The sequence below is a fragment of the Ambystoma mexicanum genome, chromosome 8 (genome assembly GCF_040938575.1).
Source record: "Ambystoma mexicanum isolate Mex_15411 chromosome 8, UKY_AmexF1_1, whole genome shotgun sequence".
NCBI classification, from domain to species: Eukaryota; Metazoa; Chordata; class Amphibia; order Caudata; family Ambystomatidae; genus Ambystoma; species Ambystoma mexicanum.
In genome coordinates this window covers 76226720-76249980 of record NC_090929.1, presented here as the reverse complement: position 1 = coordinate 76249980, position 23261 = coordinate 76226720, and the positions used below count along the sequence as shown (strand labels likewise).

The 23261-nt window shown below is 44.8% G+C and overlaps 1 protein-coding gene across 1 annotated transcript in view; it reads left to right on the top strand.

Moving 5' to 3' along the window:
* Positions 1 to 23261, top strand: part of AK8 (adenylate kinase 8) — a 564615-nt gene that overhangs the window by 304784 nt on the left and 236570 nt on the right. The window lies entirely within an intron of this gene.

Below are 23261 nucleotides of genomic sequence, written 5' to 3'. Positions count from 1 at the left end.
GTGGTAACTTCACTGTGCAGCTAGTAGCTTTCATGAGTGGTAACTTCACTGTGCGGCTAGAAGTTTTGATGAGTGGTAACCTCACTGTGCGGCTAGTAGTTTTGATCAGTGGTAACTTCACTATGCAGCTAGTAGCTTTGATCAGTGGTAACCTCACTGTGCGGCTAGTAGTGTGGATCACTGGTGACTTCACTGTGCGGCTAGCAGTTTTGATCAGTGGTAATGTCACTATGTGGCTAGTAGCTTTGATCAGTGGTAACCTCACTGAACAGCTAGTAGCTTTCATTAGTGGTAAATTCACTGTGTGGCCGGTAATTTTGATGAGTAGTAACTTCACTCTGCGGCTGGTAGTTTTGATCAGTGGTAACTTCACTGTGCGGTTGGTAGTTATGATCAGTGGTAGCGTCACTGTGCAGCTGGTAGCTTTGATCAGTGGTAACTTCTCTGTGTGGCTAGTAGCTTTGATCAGTGGTAACTTCACTGCGCGGCTAGTAGCTTTCATGAGTGATAACTTCACTGTGCAGCTAGTAGTTTTGATGAGTGGTAACTTCACTATGTAGCTAGTAGCTTTGATCAGTGGTAACCTCACTATGCGGCTAGTAGTTTTGATCAGTGGTAATGTCACTATGTGGCTAGTAGCTTTGATCAGTGGCAACCTCACTGTGCAGCTAGTAGTTTGGTTCACTGGTGACTTCACTATGTGGCTAGTAGCTTTGATCAGTGAGAACTTCACTATGCGGCTAGTAGCTTTGATCAGTGGTGACTCACTGTGTAGCTAGTAGTTTTGATGAGTGATAAATTCATTGTGCAGCTAGTAGTTTTGATGAGTGGTAAATTCACTATGCGGCTAGTAGCTTTGATCAGTGGTAACCTCACTGTGCAGCTAGTAGATTTGAAAAGTGGTGACTCTACTGTGCAGCTAGTAGGTTTGATCAGTGGTAACCTCACTGTGCGGCTAGTAGTTTTGATCAGTGGTAACTTCACTGTGCGGCCAGTAGTTTTGATCAGTGGTAACCTCACTGTGTGGCCAGTAGTTTTGATCAGTGGTAACTTCACTGTGCGACTAGTAGTTTTGATTAGTGGTAACTTCACTGTGCGGCTAGTTGCTTTGATCAGTGGTAAATTCACTGTGCAGCTAGTTGCTTTGATCAGTGGTAACTTCACTTTACGGCTAGTAGTTTTGATCAGTGGTAACTTCACTGTGTGGCTAGTTGCTTTGATCAGTGGTAACTTCACTGTGCGGCTAGTCGCTTTGATCAGTGGTAACTTCACTGAGCGGCTAGTTGCTTTGATCAGTGGTCACTTCACTGTGCGGCTAGCTGCTTTGATCAGTGGTAAATTCACTGGGCGGCTATTTGTTTTGATCAGTGGTCACTTCACTGTGAGGCTAGTTGCTTTGATCAGTGGTCGCTTCACTGGGCGGCTAGTAGTTTTGATCAGTGGTGATTTCACGATGCAGCTACTAGTTTTGATCAGTGGTAACTTCCCTGTGCAGGTAGTAGTTTTGATCAGTTGCAACTTCACTGTGCGGTTAGTAGTTTTGATCAGTGGCAACTTCACTGTGTGGCTAGTAGTTTTAATCAGTGGCCACTTCACTGTGTGGCTAGTAGTTTTGATCAGTGGCCACTTCACTGTGTGGCTGGTAGTTTTGATCAGTGGCCACTTCACTGTGTGGCTAGTAGTTTTGATCAGTGGTAACCTCACTGTGCGGCTGGTAGTTTTGATCTGTGGTAACTTCACTATGCGGCTAGTAGCTTTGATCAGTGGTAACCTCACTGTGTGGCTAGTAGTTTTGATGAGTGGTAACTTCACTGTGCGGCTAGTAGTTTTGATCTGTGGTAACTTCACTATGCGGCTAGTAGCTTTGATCAGTGGTAACTTCACTGTGTGGCTAGTAGTTTTGATCACTGGTGACTTCACTGTGCGGCTAGTAGTTTTGATCAGTGGTAATGTCACTATGTGGCTAGTATCTTTGATCAGTGGTAACCTCACTGTGCAGCTAGAAGCTTTGATGAGTGGTAACTTCACTCTGCGGCTGGTAGTTTTGATGAGTGGTAACTTCACTGTGCGGCTGGTAGTTTTGATGAGTGGTAACTTCACTGTGCGGCTTGTAGTTTTGATGAGTAGTAACTTCACTGTGCGGCTGGTAGTTTTGATCAGTGGTAACTTCACTGTGCGGCTGGTAGTTTTGATCAGTGGTAACTTCACTGTGCGGCTGGTAGTTTTGATCAGTGGTAACCTCACTGTGTGGCCAGTAGTTTTGATCAGTGGTAACTTCACTGTGCGACTAGTAGTTTTGATTAGTGATAACTTCACTGTGCGGCTGGTAGTTTTGATGAGTGGTAACTTCACTGTGCGGCTAGAGGTTTTGATGAGTGGTAACCTCATTGTGCGGATAGTAGTTCTGATCAGTGGTAACTTCACTATGCGGCTAGTAGCTTTGATCAGTGATAACCTCACTGTGCGGCTAGTAGTTTGATCACTGGTGACTTCACTGTGCGGCTAGTAGTTTTGATCAGTGGTAATGTCACTATGTGGCTAGTAGCTTTGATCAGTGGTAACCTCACTGTGCAGCTAGTAGCTTTGATGAGTGGTAACTTCACTGTGCGGCTAGTAGTTTTGATCAGTGGTAATGTCACTATGTGGCTAGTAGCTTTGATCAGTGGTAACCTCACTGTGCAGCTAGTAGCTCTGATGAGTGGTAACTTCACTGTGCGGCTGGTAGGGTTGATGAGTGGTAACTTCACTGTGCGGCTGGTAGTTTTGATGAGTGGTAACTTCACTGTGCAGCTAGTAGTTTTGATGAGTGGTAACTTCACTGTGCAGCTAGTAGTTTTGATCAGTTGCAACTTCACTGTGCGGTTAGTAGTTTTGATCAGTGGCCACTTCACTGCGCGGCTAGTAGTTTTGATCAGTGGTAACTTCACTATGCGGCTGGTAGTTTTGATGAGTGGTAACTCCACTGTGCGGCTGGTAGTTTTGATCAGTGGTAACTTCACTGTGCGGCTGGTAGTTTTGATGAGTGGTAACTTCACTGTGCAGCTAGTAGTTTTGATGAGTGGTAACTTCACTGTGCAGCTAGTAGTTTTGATCAGTTGCAACTTCACTGTGCGGTTAGTAGTTTTGATCAGTGGCCACTTCACTGCGCGGCTAGTAGTTTTGATCAGTGGTAACTTCACTATGCGGCTGGTAGTTTTGATGAGTGGTAACTCCACTGTGCGGCTGGTAGTTTTGATCAGTGGTAACTTCACTGTGCGGCTGGTAGTTTTGGTCAGTGGTAACTTCACTGTGCGGCTGGTAGTTTTGATCAGTGGTAACTTCATTGTAAGGCTGGTAGCTTTGATCAGTGGTAACTTCACGGTGTGGCTAGTAGTTTTGATCAATTGCAACTTCACTGTGCAGTTAGTAGTTTTGATTAGTGGCAACTTCACTGTGCGGTTAGTAGTTTTGATCAGTGGCAACTGCACTGTGCGGTTAGTAGTTTTGATCAGTGGCAACTTCACTGTGTGGCTAGTAGTTTTGATCAATGGCCATTTCACTGTGCGGCTAGTAGTTATGATCAGTGGTAACTTCACTGTGCGGCTGGTAGTTTTGATCAGTGGCAAATTCACTGTGCAGCTAGGATTTTTGTTCAGTGGTAACTACACTGTACGGCTAGTAGATTTGATCAGTGCTAACTTCACTATGTGGCTAGTAGTTTTCATCAGTGGCCACTTCACTGTGTGACTAGTAGTTTTGATCAGTGGCCACTTCACTGTGTGGCTAGTAGTTTTGATCAGTGGCCACTTCACTGTGCGGCTAGTAGTTTTTAACAGTGGTAACTTCACTATGCGGCTATTAGCTTTGATCATTGGTAACCTCACTGTGCGGCTGGTAGCTTTGATGAGTGGAAACTTCACTGTGTGGCTAGTAGCTTTCATGAGTGATAACTTCACTGTGCGGCTGGTAGTTTTGATGAGTGGTAACTTCACTGTGCGGCTAGAATTTTTGATGAGTGGTAACCTCACTGTGCGGCTAGTAGTTTTGATCACTGGTGACTTCACTGTGCGGCTAGTAGTTTTGATCAGTGATAATGTCACTATGTGGCTAGTAGCTTTGATCAGTGGTAACCTCACTGTGCAGCTAGTAGTTTTGATCAGTGGCCACTTCACTGTGCGGCTAGTAGTTTTGATCTGTGGTAACTTCACTATGCGGCTAGTAGCTTTGATCAGTGGTAACCTCACTGTGCGGCTAGTAGTTTTGATCACTGGTGACTTCACTGTGCGGCTAGTAGTTTTGATCAGTGGTAATGTCACTATGTGGCTAGTAGCTTTGATCAGTGGTAACCCCACTGTGCAGCTAGTAGCTTTGATGAGTGGTGACTTCACTGTGCAGCTAGTAGTTTTGATCAGTGGTAATGTCACTATGTGGCTAGTAGCTTTGATCAGTGGTAACCTCACTGTGCAGCTAGTAGCTTTGATGAGTGGTAACTTCACTGTGCGGCTGGTAGTTTTGATGAGTGGTAACTTCACTGTGCGGCTGGTAGTTTTGATGAGTGGTAACTTCACTGTGCGGCTTGTAGTTTTGATGAGTAGTAACTTCACTGTGCGGCTGGTAGTTTTGATCAGTGGTAACTTCACTGTGCGGCTGGTAGTTTTGATCAGTGGTAACTTCACTGTGCGGCTGGTAGTTTTGATCAGTGGTAACTACATTGTAAGGCTGGTAGCTTTGATCAGTGGTAACTTCTCGGTGTGGCTAGTAGTTCTGATCAATTGCAACTTAACTGTGCGGTTAGTAGTTTTGATTAGTGGCAACTTCACTGTGCGGTTAGTAGTTTTGATCAGTGGCAACTGCACTGTGCGGTTAGTAGTTTTGATCAGTGGCAACTTCACTGTGTGGCTAGTAGTTTTGATCAATGGCCATTTCACTGTGCGGCTAGTAGTTTTGATCAGTGGCAAATTCACTGTGCAGCTAGGATTTTTGTTCAGTGGTAACTACACGTACATCTAGTAGATTTGATCAGTGCTAACTTCACTATGTGGCTAGTAGTTTTGATCAGTGGCAACCTCGCTGTGCAGCTAGTAGTTTTGCTTGCTGGTGACTTCACTGTGCAGCTAGTAGTTTTGATCAGTGGTGATTTCACTGTGCGGCTAGCAGTTTTGATCAGTGGTGATTTCACTATGCAGCTAGTAGTTTGGATCAGTGGTAACTTCCCTGTGCAGGTAGTAGTCTTGATGGGTGGCAACTTCACTGTGCGGCTGGTAGTTTTGATGAGTGCTAACTTCGTTGTGCAGCTAGTAGCTTTGATGAGCAGTAACTTCACTGTGCGGCTGGTAGTTTTGATCACTGGTAACTTCACTGTGCGGCTAGTAGCTTTGATGAGTGTTAACTTCACTGTGTGGCTGGTAGTTTTGATGAGTGGTAACTTCACTGTGTAGCTGGTAGTTGTGATCAGTGGTAACTTCACAGTGCGGCTGTTAGTTTTGATCAGTGGTAACTTCACTGAGTGGCTAGTAGCTTTCATGAGTGATAACTTTACTGTGCAGCTGGTAGTTTTGATGAGTGGTAACTTCACTGTGCGGCTGGTAGTTGTGATCAGTGGTAACTCCACTGTGTGGCAGGTAGCTTTGATGAGTGGTAACTTCACTGTGTGGCTGGTAGTTGTGATCAGTGGTAACTTCAGTGCGTCTGGTAGTTTTGATCAGTGGTAACTTCACTGAGTGGCTAGTAGCTTTCATGAGTGATAACTTCACTGTGCAGCTGGTAGTTTTGATGAGTGGTAACTTCACTGTGCGGCTGGTAGTTTTGATGAGTGGTAACTTCACTGTGCGGCTGGTAGTTTTGATGAGTGGTAACCTCACTGTGCGGTTGGTAGTTTTGTTGAGTAGTAACTTCACTGTGCGGCTGGTAGTTTTGATCAGTGGTAACTTCACTGTGCGGCTGGTAGTTTTGATCAGTGGTAACTTCACTGTGCAGCTGGTAGTTTTGATCAGTGGTAACTTCACTGTGCGGCTGGTAGTTTTGATCAGTGGTAACTTCATTGTAAGGCTGGTAGCTTTGATCAGTGGTAACTTCTCGGTGTGGCTAGTAGTTTTGATCAATTGCAACTTCACTGTGCGGTTAGTAGTTTTGATTAGTGGCAACTTCGCTGTGCGGTTAGTAGTTTTGATCAGTGGCAACTTCACTGTGTGGCTAGTAGTTTTGTTCAGTGGCCATTTCACTGTGCGGCTAGTAGTTTTGATCAGTGTTAACTTCACTGTGCGGCTAGTAGTTTTGATCAGTGGTAACTTCACTGTGTGCCTAGTAGTTTTGATCAGTGGCAAATTCACTGTGCAGCTAGGATTTTTGTTCAGTGGTAACTACACTGTACGGCTAGTAGTTTTGATCAGTGCTAACTTCACTATGTGGCTAGTAGTTTTGATCAGTGGCAACCTCACTGTGCAGCTAGTAGTTTTGCTTGCTGGTGACTTCACTGTGCAGCTAGTAGTTTTGATCAGTGGTGACTTCACTGTGCGGCTAGCAGTTTTGATCAGTGGTGATTTCACTATGCAGCTAGTAATTTGGATCAGTGGTATCTTCCCTGTGCAGGTAGTAGTTTTGATGGGTGGCAACTTCACTGTGCGGCTGGTAGTTTTGATGAGTGCTAACTTCGTTGTGCAGCTAGTAGCTTTGATGAGCGGTAACTTCACTGTGCGGCTGGTAGTTTTGATCACTGGTAACTTCACTGTGCGGCTAGTAGCTTTGATCAGTGGCAACTTGACTTTGCGGTTAGTAGTTTTGATCAGTGGCAACTTCACTGTGCGTTTAGTAGTTTTGATCAGTGGCAACTTCACTGTGCAACTAGTAGTTTTGATCAGTTGCAACTTCACTGGGCGGTTAGTACTTTTGATCAGTGGCAACTTCACTGTGTGGCTAGTAATTCTGATCAGTGGCCACTTCACTGTGCGGCTAGTAGTTTTGATCAGTGATAATTTCACTGTGCGGCTAGTAGTTTTGATCAGTGGTAACTTCACTGTGTGCCTAGTAGTTTTGATCAGTGGCAAATTCACTGTGCAGCTAGGATTTTTGTTCAGTGGTAACTACACTGTAGGCTAGTAGATTTGATCAGTGTTAACTTCACTATGTGGTTAGTAGTTTTGATCAGTGGTAACTTCACTGTGCGGCTAGTAGCTTTGATGGGTGGTAAATTCACTGTGCAGCTAGTAGTTTTGATGGGTGGTAACTTCATTGTGCAGCTAGTAGCTTTGATGAGCGGTAACTTCACTGTGCGGCTGGTAGTTTTGATCAGTGGTAACTTCACTGTGCGGCTAGTAGCTTTGATGAGTGGTAACTTCACTGTGTGGCTGGTAGTTTTGATGAGTGGTAACTTCACTGTGTGGCTGGTAGTTATGATCAGTGGTAACTTCACAGTGCGGCTGGTAGTTTTGATCAGTGGTAACTTCACTGTGCGGCTAGTAGCTTTCATGAGTGATAACTTCACTGTGCAGCTAGTAGCTTTCATGAGTGATAACTTCACTGTGCGGCTAGCAGTTTTGATCAGTGGTAACTTCACTGTGCGGCTAGAAGTTTTGATGAGTGGTAACCTCACTCTGCAGCTAGTAGTTTTGATCAGTGGTAACTTCACTATGCGGCTAGTAGCTTTGATCAGTGGTAACCTCACTGTGCGGCTAGTAGTTTTGATCACTGGTGACTTCACTGTGCGGCTAGCAGTTTTGATCAGTGGTAATGTCACTATGTGGCTAGTAGCTTTGATCAGTGGTAACCTCACTGTGCAGCTAGTAGCTTTCATTAGTAGTAACTTCACTGCACGGCTGGTAGCTTTGATCAGTGGTAACTTCTCTGTGTGGCTCGTAGCTTTGATCAGTGGTAACTTCACTGCGCGGCTAGTAGCTTTCATGAGTGATAACTTCACTGTGCAGCTAGTAGTTTTGATGAGTGGTAACTTCAATGTGCAGCTAGTAGTTTTGATCAGTGGTAACTTCACTATGCAGCTAGTAGCTTTGATCAGTGGTTAACTCAATATGCGGCTAGTAGTTTTGATCAGTGGTAATGTCACTATGTGGCTAGTAGCTTTGATCAGTGATAACCTCACTGTGCAGCTAGTAGTTTGGTTCACTGTTGACTTCACTATGTGGCTAGTAGCTTTGATCAGTGAGAACTTCACTATGGGGCTAGTAGCTTTGATCAGTGGTGACTTCACTGTGCAGCTAATATTTTTGATGAGTGGTAAATTCATTGTGTAGCTAGTAGTTTTGATGAGAGGTAAATTCACTATGTGGCTAGTAGCGTTGATCAGTGATAAACTCACGGTGCAGCTAGTAGTTTTGATCAGTGGTAACCACACTGTGCAGCTAGTAGTTTTGATCAGTGGTGACTTCACGATGCGGCTAGTTGTTTTGATCAGTGGTAACCTCACTGTGCAGCTAGTAGTTTTGATGAGTGGTAAATTCATTGTGCAGCTAGTAGATTTGAAAAGTGGTGACTCTACTGTGCGGCTAGTAGGTTTGATCAGTGGGAACCTCACTGTGCGGCTAGTAGTTTTGATCAGTGGTAACTTCACTGTGCGGCCAGTAGTTTTGATCAGTGGTAACCTCACTGTGTGGCCAGTAGTTGTGATCAGTGGTAACTTCACTGTGGGGCTTGTAGCTTTGATCAGTGGTAACTTCACTGTGCAGCTAGTAGCTTTCATGAGTGATAACTTCACTGTGCGGCTAGTAGTTTTGATGAGTGGTAACTTCACTGTGCTGCTAGAAGTTTTGATGAGTGGTAACCTCACTGTGCGGCTAGTAGTTTTGATCAGTTCTAACTTCACTGTGCGGCTAGTAGCTTTGATCAGTGGTAACCTCACTGTGCGGCTAGTAGTTTTGATCACTGGTGACTTCACTGTGCGGCTAGCAGTTTTGATCAGTGGTAATGTCACTATGTGGCTAGTAGCTTTGATCAGTGGTAACCTCACTGAGCAGCTAGTAGCTTTCATTAGTGGTAACTTCACTGTGTGGCTGGTAGTTTTGATCAGTGGTAACTTCACTGTGCGGTTGGTAGTTATGATCAGTGGTAGCGTCACTGTGCAGCTGGTAGCTTTGATCAGTGGTAACTTCTCTGTGTGGCTAGTAGCTTTGATCAGTGGTAACCTCACTATGCGGCTAGTAGTTTTGATCAGTGGTAATGTCACTATGTGGCTAGTAGCTTTGATCAGTGGCAACCTCACTGTGCAGCTAGTAGTTTGGTTCACTGGTGACTTCACTATGTGGCTAGTAGCTTTGATCAGTGAGAACTTCACTATGCGGCTAGTAGCTTTGATCAGTGGTGACTTCACTGTGTAGCTAGTAGTTTTGATGAGTGGTAAATTCATTGTGCAGCTAGTAGTTTTGATGAGTGGTAAATTCACTATGTGGCTAGTAGCGTTGATCAGTGGTAACCTCACGGTGCAACTAGTAGTTTTGATCAGTGGTGACTTCACGATGCTGCTAGTTGATTTGATCAGATGTAACATCACTGTGCAGCTAGTAGTTTTGATGAGTGGTAAATTCATTGTGCAGCTAGTAGATTTGAAAAGTGGTGACTCTACTGTGCGGCTAGTAGGTTTGATCAGTGGTAACCTCACTGTGCGGCTAGTAGTTTTGATCAGTGGTAACTTCACTGTGCGGCCAGTAGTTTTGATCAGTGGTAACCTCACTGTGCAGCCAGTAGTTTTGATCAGTGGTAACTTCACTGTGCGGCTAGTTGCTTTGATCAGTGTTAAGTTCACTGTGCGGCTAGTGGCTTAGATCAGTGGTAACTTCACTTTACGGCTAGTAGTTTTGATCAGTGGTAACTTCACTGTGCGGCTAGTTGCTTTGATCAGTGGTAACTTCACTGTGCGGCTAGTTGCTTTGATCAGTGGTAACTTCACTGAGCGGCTAGTAGTTTTGATCAGTGGTCACTTCACTGCGCGGCTAGTTGCTTTGATCAGTGGTAAATTCACTGGGCGGCTATTTGTTTTGATCAGTGGTCACTTCACTGTGAGGCTAGTTGCTTTGATCAGTGGTCACTTCACTGGGCGGCTAGTAGTTTTGATCAGTGGTGATTTCACGATGCAGCTACTAGTTTTGATCAGTGGTAACTTCCCTGTGCAGGTAGTAGTTTTGATCAGTTGCAACTTCACTGTGCGGTTAGTAGTTTTGATCAGTGGCAACTTCACTGTGTGGCTAGTAGTTTTGATCACTGGTGACTTCACTGTGCGGCTAGTAGTTTTGATCAGTGGTAATGTCACTATGCGGCTAGTAGCTTTGATCAGTGGTAACCTCACTGTGCAGCTAGTAGCTTTGATGAGTGGTAAATTCACTGTGCGGCTGGTAGTTTTGATGAGTCTTAACTCCACTGTGCGGCTGGTAGTTTTGATCAGTGGTAACTTCACTTTGCGGCTGGTAGTTTTGATCAGTGGTAACTTCACTGTGCGGCTGGTAGTTTTGATTAGTGGTAACTTCATTGTAAGGCTGGTAGCTTTGATCAGTGGTAACTTCTCGGTGTGGCTAGTAGTTTTGATCAATTGCAACTTCACTGTGCGGTTAATAGTTTTGATTAGTGGCAACTTCACTGTGCGGTTAGTAGTTTTGATCAGTGGCAACTACAATGTGCGGTTAGTAGTTTTGATCAGTGGCAACTTCACTGTGTGGCTAGTAGTTTTGATCAATGGACATTTCACTGTGCGGCTAGTAGTTTTGATCAGTGGCAACTTCACTGTGTGGCTAGTAGTTTTGATCAGTGGCCACTTCACTGTGAGGCTAGTAGTTTTGATCAGTGGTAACTTCACTATGCGGCTAGTAGCTTTGATCATTGGTAACCTCACTGTGCGGCTAGTAGTTTTGATCAGTGGCAACTTCACTGTGTGGCTAGTAGTTTTGATCAGTGGTAACCTCACTGTGCGGCTGGTAGCTTTGATGAGTGGTAACTTAACTGTGCGGCTAGTAGCTTTCATGAGTGATAACTTCACTGTGCGGCTGGTAGTTTTGATGAGTGGTAACTTCACTGTGCGGCTAGAAGTTTTGATGAGTGGTAACCTCACTGTGCGGCTAGTAGTTTTGATCAGTGGTAACTTCACTATGCGGCTAGTAGCTTTGATCAGTGATAACCTCACTGTGCGGCTAGTAGTTTTGATCTCTGGTGACTTCACTGTGCGGCTAGTAGTTTTGATCAGTGGTAATGTCACTATGTGACTAGTAGCTTTGATCAGTGGTAACCTCACTGTGCAGCTAGTAGCTTTGATGAGTGGTAACTTCACTGTGTGGCTAGTAGTTTTGATCAGTGGTAACTTCACTGTGCGGCTGGTAGTTTTGATGAGTGGTAACTTCACTGTGCGGCTAGAAGTTTTGATGAGTGGTAACCTCACTGTGCGGCTAGTAGTTTTGATCAGTGGTAACTTCACTATGCGGCTAGTAGCTTTGATCAGTGATAACCTCACTGTGCAGCTAGTAGTTTTGATGAGTCTTAACTCCACTGTGCGGCTGGTAGTTTTGATCAGTGGTAACTTCACTTTGCGGCTGGTAGTTTTGATCAGTGGTAACTTCACTGTGCGGCTGGTAGTTTTGATTAGTGGTAACTTCATTGTAAGGCTGGTAGCTTTGATCAGTGGTAACTTCTCGGTGTGGCTAGTAGTTTTGATCAATTGCAACTTCACTGTGCGGTTAATAGTTTTGATTAGTGGCAACTTCACTGTGCGGTTAGTAGTTTTGATCAGTGGCAACTACAATGTGCGGTTAGTAGTTTTGATCAGTGGCAACTTCACTGTGTGGCTAGTAGTTTTGATCAATGGACATTTCACTGTGCGGCTAGTAGTTTTGATCAGTGGCAACTTCACTGTGTGGCTAGTAGTTTTGATCAGTGGCCACTTCACTGTGAGGCTAGTAGTTTTGATCAGTGGTAACTTCACTATGCGGCTAGTAGCTTTGATCATTGGTAACCTCACTGTGCGGCTAGTAGTTTTGATCAGTGGCAACTTCACTGTGTGGCTAGTAGTTTTGATCAGTGGTAACCTCACTGTGCGGCTGGTAGCTTTGATGAGTGGTAACTTAACTGTGCGGCTAGTAGCTTTCATGAGTGATAACTTCACTGTGCGGCTGGTAGTTTTGATGAGTGGTAACTTCACTGTGCGGCTAGAAGTTTTGATGAGTGGTAACCTCACTGTGCGGCTAGTAGTTTTGATCAGTGGTAACTTCACTATGCGGCTAGTAGCTTTGATCAGTGATAACCTCACTGTGCGGCTAGTAGTTTTGATCTCTGGTGACTTCACTGTGCGGCTAGTAGTTTTGATCAGTGGTAATGTCACTATGTGACTAGTAGCTTTGATCAGTGGTAACCTCACTGTGCAGCTAGTAGCTTTGATGAGTGGTAACTTCACTGTGTGGCTAGTAGTTTTGATCAGTGGTAACTTCACTGTGCGGCTGGTAGTTTTGATGAGTGGTAACTTCACTGTGCGGCTAGAAGTTTTGATGAGTGGTAACCTCACTGTGCGGCTAGTAGTTTTGATCAGTGGTAACTTCACTATGCGGCTAGTAGCTTTGATCAGTGATAACCTCACTGTGCAGCTAGTAGCTTTGATGAGTGGTAACTTCACTGTGCGGCTAGTAGTTTTGATCAGTGGTAATGTCACTATGTGGCTAGTAGCTTTGATCAGTGGTAACCTCACTGTGCAGCTAGTAGCTTTGATGAGTGGTAACTTCACTGTGCGGCTGGTAGTTTTGATGAGTGGTAACTTCACTGTGCGGCTAGTAGTTTTGATGAGTGGTAACTTCACTGTGCAGCTAGTAGTTTTGATCAGTTGCAACTTCACTGTGCGGTTAGTAGTTTTGATGAGTGGCCACTTCACTGTGCGGCTAGTAGTTTTGATCAGTGGTAACTTCACTGTGTGCCTAGTAGTTTTGATCAGTGGCAACTTTACTGTGTGGCTAGTAGTTTTGATCAATGGCCATTTCACTGTGCGGCTAGTAGTTTTGATCAGTGGTAACTTCACTGTGTGCCTAGTAGTTTTGATCAGTGGCAAATTCACTGTGCAGCTAGGATTTTTGTTCAGTGGTAACTACACTGTATGGCTAGTAGATTTGATCAGTGCTAACTTCACTATGTGGCTAGTAGTTTTGATCAGTGGCAACTTCACTGTGTGGCTAGTAGTTTTGATCAGTGGCCACTTCACTGTGTGGCTAGTAGTTTTGATCAGTGGCCACTTCACTATGCGGCTAGTAGCTTTGATCATTGGTAACCTCACTGTGCGGCTGGTAGCTTTAATGAGTGGTAACTTCACTGTGCGGCTAGTAGATTTCATGAGTGATAACTTCACTGTGCGGCTGGTAGTTTTGATGAGTGGTAACTTCACTGTGCGGCTAGAAGTTTTGATGAGTGGTAACCTCACTGTGCGGCTAGTAGTTTTGATCAGTGGTAACTTCACTATGTGGCTAGTAGCTTTGATCAGTGATAACCTCACTGTGCGGCTAGTAGTTTTGATCTCTGGTGACTTCACTGTGCGGCTAGTAGTTTTGATCAGTGGTAATGTCACTATGTGACTAGTAGCTTTGATCAGTGGTAACCTCACTGTACAGCTAGTAGCTTTGATGAGTGGTAACTTCACTGTGTGGCTGGTAGTTTTGATGAGTGGTAACTTCACTGTGCGGCTGGTAGTTTTGATGAGTGGTAACTTCACTGTGCGGCTAGTAGTTTTGATCAGTTGCAACTTCACTGTGCGGCTAGTAGTTTTGATCAGTGGTAACTTCACTGTGCGGCTGGTAGTTTTGATGAGTAGTAACTTCACTGTGCGGCTGGTAGTTTTGATCAGTGGTAACTTCACTGTGCGGCTGGTAGTTTTGATCAGTGGTAACTTCACTGTGCGGCTGGTAGTTTTGATCAATTGCAACTTCACTGTGCGGTTAGTAGTTTTGATTAGTGGCAACTTCACTGTGCGGTTAGTAGTTTTGATCAGTGGCAACTGCACTGTGCGGTTAGTAGTTTTGATCAGTGGCAACTTCACTGTGTGGCTAGTAGTTTTGATCAATGGCCATTTCACTGTGCGGCTAGTAGATTTGATCAGTGCTAACTTCACTATGTGGCTAGTAGTTTTGATCAGTGGCAACCTCACTGTGCAGCTAGTAGTTTTGCTTGCTGGTGACTTCACTGTGCAGCTAGTAGTTTTGATCGGTGGTGACTTCACTGTGCGGCTAGCAGTTTTGATCAGTGGTGATTTCACTATGCAGCTAGTAGTTTGGATCAGTGGTAACCTCCCTGTGCAGGTAGTAGTTTTGATGGGTGGCAACTTCACTGTGTGGCTGGTAGTTTTGATGAGTGCTAACTTCGTTGTGCAGCTAGTAGCTTTGATGAGCCGTAACTTCACTGTGCGGCTGGTAGTTTTGATCACTGGTAACTTAACTGTGCGGCTAGTAGCTTTGATGAGTGGTAACTTCACTGTGTAGCTGGTAGTTTTGATGAGTGGTATCTTCACTGTGTGGCTGGTAGTTGTGATCAGTGGTAACTTCACAGTGCGGCTGGTAGTTTTGATCACTGGTAACTTAACTGTGCGGCTAGTAGCTTTGATGAGTGGTAACTTCACTGTGTAGCTGGTAGTTTTGATGGGTGGCAACTTCACTGTGTAGCTGGTAGTTTTGATGAGTGGTATCTTCACTGTGCAGCTGGTATTTTTGATGAGTGGTAACTTCACTGTGCGGCTGGTAGTTGTGATCAGTGGTAACTCCACTGTGTGGCTGGTAGCTTTGATGAGTGGTAACTTCACTGTGTGGCTGGTAGTTGTGATCAGTGGTAACTTCACAGTGCGGCTGGTAGTTTGATCAGTGGTAACTTCACTGAGTGGCTAGTAGCTTTCATGAGTGATAACTTCACTGTGCAGCTGGTAGTTTTGATGAGTGGTAACTTCACTGTGCGGCTGGTAGTTTTGATGAGTGGTAACTTCACTGTGCGGTTGGTAGTTTTGATGAGTAGTAACTTCACTGTGCGGCTGGTAGTTTTGATCAGTGGTAACTTCACTGTGTGGCTGGTAGTTTTGATCAGTGGTAACTTCACTGTGCGGCTGGTAGTTTTGATCAGTGGTAACTTCACTGTGCGGCTGGTAGTTATGATCAGTGGTAACTTCATTGTAAGGCTGGTAGCTTTGATCAGTGGTAACTTCTCGGTGTGGCTAGTAGTTTTGATCAATTGCAACTTCACTGTGCGGTTAGTAGTTTTGATTAGTGGCAACTTCACTGTGCGGTTAGTAGTTTTGATCAGTGGCCATATCACTGTGCGGCTAGTAGTTTTGATCAGTGGTAACTTCACTGAGTGGCTAGTAGCTTTCATGAGTGATAACTTCACTGTGCAGCGGGTAGTTTTGATGAGTGGTAACGTCACTGTGCGGCTAGTAGTTTTGATGAGTGGTAACTTCACTGTGCGGCTGGTAGTTTTGATCAGTGGCACCTGCACTGTGCAGTTAGTAGTTTTGATCAGTGGCAACCTCACTGTGCAGCTAGTAGTTTTGCTTGCTGGTGACTTCACTGTGCAGCTAGTAGTTTTGATCAGTGGTGACTTCACTGTGCGGCTAGCAGTTTTGATCAGTGGTAACTTCACTGAGTGGCTAGTAGCTTTCATGAGTGATAACTTCACTGTGCAGCGGGTAGTTTTGATGAGTGGTAACGTCACTGTGCGGCTAGTAGTTTTGATGAGTGGTAACTTCACTGTGCGGCTGGTAGTTTTGATCAGTGGCACCTGCACTGTGCAGTTAGTAGTTTTGATCAGTGGCAACCTCACTGTGCAGCTAGTAGTTTTGCTTGCTGGTGACTTCACTGTGCAGGTAGTAGTTTGGATCAGTGGTAACTTCACTGTGCAGGTAGTAGTTTTGATAGGTGGCAACTTCACTGTGTGGCTGGTAGTTTTGATGAGTGCTAACTTCGTTGTGCAGCTAGTAGCTTTGATGAGCGGTAACTTCACTGTGCGGCTGGTAGTTTTGATCACTGGTAACTTCACTGTGCGGCTAGTAGCTTTGATGAGTGGTAACTTCACTGTGTGGCTGGTAGTTTTGATGAGTGGTAACTTCACTGTGTGGCTGGTAGTTGTGATCAGTGGTAACTTCACAGTGCGTCTGGTAGTTTTGATCAGTTGCAACTTCATTGTGCGGTTAGTAGTTTTGATCAGTAGCAACTTCACTGTGTTGGTAGTAGTTTTGATCAGTTGCAACTTCACTGTGCGGTTAGTAGTTTTGATCAGTGGCAACTTCACTGTGCGTTTAGTAGTTTTGATCAGTTGCAACTTCACTGGGCGGTTAGTAGTTTTGATCAGTGGTAACTTCACTGTGTGGCTAGTAGTTTTGATCAGTGGCCATGTCACTGTGCGGCTAGTAGTTTTGATCAGTGGTAACTTCACTGTGTGCCTAGTAGTTTTGATCAGTGGCAAATTCACTGTGCAGCTAGGATTTTTGTTCAGTGGTAACTACACTGTACGGCTAGTAGATTTGATCAGTGCTAACTTCACCATGTGGCTAGTAGTTTTGATCAGTGGCAACCTCACTGTGCAGCTAGTAGTTTTGCTTGCTGGTGACTTCACTGTGCAGCTAGTAGTTCTGATCAGTGGTGACTTCACTGTGCAGCTAGCAGTTTTGATCAGTGCTAACTTCACTATGTGGTTAGTAGTTTTGATCAGTGGTAACCCAACTGTGCAGCTAGTAGTTTTGATGGGTGGTAACTTCACTGTGCAGCTAGTAGTTTTGATGGGTGGTAACTTCATTGTGCAGCTAGTAGCTTTGATGAGCGGTAACTTCACTGTGCGGCTGGTACTTTTGATCAGTGGTAACTTCACTGTGCGGCTAGTAGCTTTCATGAGTGATAACTTCACTGTGCAGCTGGTAGTTTTGATGAGTGGTAACTTCACTGTGCGGCTAGTAGCTTTGATTAGTGGTAACTTCACTGTGCAGCTAGTAGTTTGGTTCACTTTTGACTTCACTATGTGGCTAGTAGCTTTGATCAGTGAGAACTTCACTATGCGGCTAGTAGCTTTGATCAGTGGTGACTTCACTGTGCAGCTAGTAGTTTTGATGAGTGGTAAATTCATTGTGCAGCTAGTAGTTTTGATGAGTGGTAAATTCACTATGTGGCTAGTAGCGTTGATCAGTGGTAACCTCACGGTGCAGCTAGTAGTTTTGATCAGTGGTAACCGCACTGTGCAGCTAGTAGTTTTGATCAGTGGTGACTTCACAATGTGGCTAGTTGTTTTGATCAGTGGTAACCTCACTGTGCAGCTAGTAGTTTTGATGAGTGGTAAATTCATTGTGCAGCTAGTAGATTTGAAAAGTGGTGACTCTACTGTGTGGCTAGTAGGTTTGATCAGTGGTAACCTCACTGTGCCGCTAGTAGTTTTGATCAGTGGTAACCTCACTGTGCGGCCAGTAGGTTTGATCAGTGGTAACATCACTGTGCGGTTAGTAGCTTTGATCAGTGGTAACTTCACTGTGCGGCTAGTAGCTTTGATTAGTGGTAACTTCACTGTGTGGCTGGTAGTTTTGATGAGCAGTAACTCCACTGTGCGGCTGGTAGTTGTGATCAGTGGTAACTTCACTGTGCGGCTTGTAACTTTGATCAGTGGTAACTTCACTGTGCAGCTAGTAGCTTTCATGAGTGGTAACCTCACTGTGCGGCTAGCAGTTTTGATCAGTGGTAACTTCACTATGCGGCTAGTAGCTTTGATCAGTGGTAACCTCACTGTGCGGCTAGTAGTTTTGATCACTGGTGACTTCACTGTGCGGCTAGCAGTTTTGATCAGTGGTAATGTCACTATGTGGCTAGTAGCTTTGATCAGTGGTAACCTCACTGAGCAGCTAGTAGCTTTCATTAGTGGTAACTTCACTGTGCAGCTGGTAGTTTTGATCAGTGGTAACATCACTGTGCGGTTAGTAGCTTTGATCAGTGGTAACTTCTCTGTGTGGCTAGTAGCTTTGATCAGTGGTAACTTCACTATGCAGCTAGTAGCTTTGATCAGTGGTAACCTCACTGTGCAGCTAGTAGTTTGGTTCACTGGTGACTTCACTATGTGGCTAGTAGCTTTGATCAGTGAGAACTTCACTATGCGGCTAGTAGCTTTGATCAGTGGTGACTTCACTGCGTAGCTAGTAGTTTTGATTAGTGGTAAATTCACTATGTGGCTAGTAGCGTTGATCAGTGGTAACCTCACGGTGCAGCTAGTAGTTTTGATTAGTGGTAACCACACTGTGCAGCTAGTAGTTTTGATCAGTGGTGACTTCACGATGCGGCTAGTTGTTTTGATCAGTGGTAACCTCACTGTGCAGCTAGTAGTTTTGATGAGTGGTAAATTCATTGTGCAGCTAGTAGATTTGAAAAGTGGTGACTCTACTGTGCGGCTAGTAGCTTTGATCAGTGGTAACCTCACTGTGCGGCTAGGAGTTTTGATCAGTGGTAACTTCACTGTGCGACTAGTAGTTTTGATCAGTGGTAACTTCACTGTGCGGCTAGTTGCTTTGATCAGTGGTAACTTCACTTAATGGCTAGTAGCTTTGATCAGTGGTAACTTCACTGTGCGGCTAGTTGCTTTGATCAGTGGTAACCTCACTGTGCGGCTAGTTGCTTTGATCAGTGGTAACTTCAATGAGCGGCTAGTAGTTTTGATCACTTCACTGTGCGGCTAGTTGCTTTGATCAGTGGTAAATTCACTGGGCGGCTATTTGTTTTGATCAGTGGTAAATTCACTGGGCAGCTATTTGTTTTGATCAGTGGTCACTTCACTGTGAGGCTAGTTGCTTTGATCAGTGGTCACTTCACTGGGCGGCTAGTAGTTTTGATCAGTGGTGATTTCACGATGCAGCTACTAGTTTTGATCAGTGGTAACTTCCCTGTGCAGGTAGTAGTTTTGATCAGTTGGAACTTCACTGTGCGGTTAGTAGTTTTGATCAGTGGCAACTTCACTATGTGGCTAGTAGTTTTGATCAGTGGCAACTTCACTGTGTGGCTAGTAGTTTTGATCAGTGGCCACTTCACTGTGTGGCTAGTAGTTTTGATCAGTGGCCACTTCACTGTGCGGCTAGTAGTTTTGATCAGTGGTAACTTCACTATGCGGCTAGTAGCTTTGATCATTGGTAACCTCACTGTGCGGCTAGTAGTTTTGATCAGCAGTGGTAACTTCACTATGCGGCTAGTAGCTTTGATCAGTGGTAACCTCACTGTGCAGCTAGTAGCTTTGATGAGTGGTAACTTCACTGTGCGGCTACAAGTTTTGATGAGTGGTAACCTCACTGTGCGGCTAGTAGTTTTGATCACTGGTGACTTCACTGTGCGGCTAATAGTTTTGATCAGTGGTAATGTCACTATGTGGCTAGTAGCTTTGATCAGTGGTAACCTCACTGTGCAGCTAGTAGCTTTGATGAGTGGTAACTTCACTGTGCGGCTAGTAGTTTTGATCAGTGGTAATGTCACTATGTGGCTAGTAGCTTTGATCAGTGGTAACCTCACTGTGCAGCTAGTAGCTTTGATGAGTGGTAACTTCACCCTGCGGCTTGTAGTTTTGATGAGTGGTAACTTCACTGTGCGGCTGGTAGTTTTGATGAGTGGTAACTTCACTGTGCAGCTAGTAGTTTTGATCAGTTGCAACTTCACTGTGCAGCTAGTAGTTTTGATCAGTTGCAACTTCACTGTGCGGTTAGTAGTTTTGATCAGTGGCTACTTCACTGTGCGGCTAGTAGTTTTGATCAATGGTAACTTCACTATGCGGCTAGTAGCTTTGATCAGTGGTAACCTCACTGTGCAGCTAGTAGCTTTGATCAGTTGCAACTTCACTGTGCGGTTAGTAGTTTTGATCAGTGGCCACTTCACGGTGCGGCTGGTAGTTTTGATGAGTGGTAACTTCACTGTGCGGCTGGTAGTTTTGATGAGTAGTAACTTCACTGTGCGGCTAGTAGTTTTGATCAGTGGTAACTTCACTGTGCGGCTGGTAGTTTTGATCAGTGGTAACTTCACTGTGCGGCTGGTAGTTTTGATCAGTGGTAACTTCACTGTGCGGCTGGTAGCTTTGATCAGTGGTAACTTCTCGGTGTGGCTAGTAGTTTTGATCAATTGCAACTTCACTGTGCGGTTAGTAGTTTTGATTAGTGGCAACTTCACTGTGCGGTTAGTAGTTTTGATTAGTGGCAACTTCACTGTGCGGTTAGTAGTTTTGATCAGTGGCAACTGCACTGTGCGGCTAGTAGTTTTGATCAGTGGCAACTTCACTGTGTGCCTAGTAGTTTTGATCAGTGGCAAATTCACTGTGCGGCTAGGATTTTTGTTCAGTGTTAACTACACCTACGGCTAGTAGATTTGATCAGTGCTAACTTCACTATGTGGCTAGTAGTTTTGATCAGTGGCCACTTCACTGTGTGGCTAGTAGTTTTGATCAGTGGCCACTTCACTGTGTGGCTAGTAGTTTTGATTAGTGGCCACTTCACTGTGTGGCTAGTAGTTTTGATCACTGGTGACTTCACTGTGCGGCTAATAGTTTTGATCAGTGGTAATGTCACTATGTGGCTAGTAGCTTTGATCAGTGGTAACCTCACTGTGCAGCTAGTAGCTTTGATGAGTGGTAACTTCACTGTGCGGCTAGCAGTTTTTATCAGTTGTGATTTCACTATGCAGCTAGTAGTTTGGATCAGTGGTAACTTCCCTGTGCAGTTAGTAGTTTTGATGGGTGGCAACTTCACTGTGCGGCTGGTAGTTTTGATGAGTGCTAACTTCGTTGTGCAGCTAGTAGCTTTGATGAGCGGTAACTTCACTGTGCGGCTGGTAGTTTTGATCACTGGTAACTTCACTGTGCGGCTAGTAGCTTTGATGAGTGGTAACTTCACTGTGTGGCTGGTAGTTTTGATGAGCGGTAACTTCGCTGTGTGGCTGGTAGTTTTGATGAGTGGTAACTTCACTGTGCGGCTAGAAGTTTTGATGAGTGGTAACCTCACTGTGCGGCTAGTAGTTTTGATCAGTGGTAACCTCACTGTGCGGCTGGTAGCTTTGATCAGTGGTAACCTCACTGTGTGGCTAGTAGTTTTGATCACTGGTGACTTCACTGTGCGGCTAGCAGTTTTGATCAGTGGTAATGTCACTATATGGCTAGTAGCTTTGATCAGTGGTAACTTCACTGCGCGGCTGGTAGCTTTGATCAGTGGTAACTTCACTGTGCGGCTGGTAGCTTTGATCAGTGGTAACTTCTCTGTGTGGCTATTAGCTTTGATCAGTGGTAACTTCACTGCGCGGCTAGTAGCTTTCATGAGTGATAACGTCACTGTGCAGCTAGTAGTTTTGATGAGTGGTAACTTCACTGTGCAGCTAGTAGTTTTGATCAGTGGTAACTTCACTATGCAGCTAGTAGCTTTGATCAGTGGTTAACTCACTATGCGGCTAGTAGTTTTGATGAGTGGTAAATTCACTATGTGGCTAGTAGCATTGATCAGTGGTAACCTCACTGTGCAGCTAGTAGTTTGGTTCACTGGTGACTTCACTATGTGTTTAGTAGCTTTGATCAGTGAGAACTTCACTATGCGGCTAGTAGCTTTGATCAGTGGTGACTTCACGATGCGGCTAGTAGTTTTGATCAGTGGTAACTTCACTGTGCGGCCAGTAGTTTTGATCAGTGGTAACCTCACTGTGTGGCCAGTAGTTTTGATCAGTTGTAACTTCACTGTGCGGCTAGTAGCTTTGATTAGTGGTAACTTCACTGTGTGGCTGGTAGTTTTGATGAGCAGTAACTCCACTGTGCGGCTGGTAGTTGTGATCAGTGGTAACTTCACTGTGTGGCTTGTAGCTTTGATCAGTGGTAACTTCACTGTGCAGCTAGTAGCTTTCATGAGTGATAACTTCACTGTGCGGCTAGTAGTTTTGATGAGTGGTAACCTCACTGTGCGGCTAGTAGTTTTGATCAGTGGTAACTTCACTATGCGACTAGTAGCTTTGATCAGTGGTAACCTCACTGTGCGGCTAGTAGTTTTGATCACTGGTGACTTCACTGTGCGGCTAGCAGTTTTGATCAGTGGTAATGTCACTATGTGGCTAGTAGCTTTGATCAGTGGTAACCTCACTGAGCAGCTAGTAGCTTTCATTAGTGGTAACTTCACTGTGCGGCTGGTAGTTTTGATCAGTGGTAACTTCACTGTGCGGCTGGTAGCTTTGATCAGTGGTAACTTCTCTGTGCAGCTAGTAGCTTTGATCAGTGGTAACTTCACTGCGCGGCTAGCAGCTTTCATGAGTGATAACTTCACTGTGCAGCAAGTAGTTTTGATGAGTGATAACTTCAACGTGCAGCTAGTAGTTTTGATGAGTGGTAAATTCACTATGTGGCTAGTAGCATTGATCAGTGGTAACCTCACGGTGCAGCTAGTAGTTTTGATCAGTGGTAACCACACTGTGCAGCTAGTAGTTTTGATCAGTGATGACTTCACGATGCGGCTAGTTGTTTTGATCAGTGGTAACCTCACTGTGCAGCTAGTAGTATTGATGAGTGGTAAATTCATTGTGCAGCTAGTAGATTTGAAAAGTGGTGACTCTACTGTGTGGCTAGTAGCTTTGATCAGTGGTAACCTCACTGTGCGGCCAGTAGTTTTGATCAGTGGTAACCTTACTGTGTGGCCAGTAGTTTTGATCAGTGGTAACTTCACTGTGCGACTAGTAGTTTTGATCAGTGGTAACTTCACTGTGCGGCTAGTAGTTTTGATCAGTGGTAACTTCACTGTGCGGCTAGTTGCTTTGATCAGTGGTAAATTCACTGTGTGGCTAGTTGCTTTGATCAGTGGTAACTTCACTTTACGGCTAGTTGCTTTGATCAGTGGTAACTTCACTGTGCGGCTAGTTGCTTTGATCAGTGGCAACTTCACTGTGCGGCTAGTTGCTTTGATCAGTGGTCACTTCACTGTGGGGCTAGTTGCTTTGATCAGTGGTCACTTCACTGGGCGGCTAGTAGTTTTGATAAGTGGTTATTTCACGATGCAGCTACTAGTTTTGATCAGTGGTAACTTCCCTGTGCAGGTAGTAGTTTTGATCAGTTGCAACTTCACTGTGCGGTTAGTAGTTTTGATCAGTAGCAACTTCACTGTGTGGCTAGTAGTTTTGATCAGTGGCCACTTCACTGTGTGGCTAGTAGTTTTGATCAGTGGCCACTTCACTGTGTGGCTAGTAGTTTTGATCAGTGGCCACTTCACTGTGTGGCTAGTAGTTTTGATCAGTGGCCACTTCACTGTGCGGCTAGTAGTTTTGATCAGTGGCCACTTCACTGTGCGGCTAGTAGTTTTGATCAGTGGTAACTTCACTATG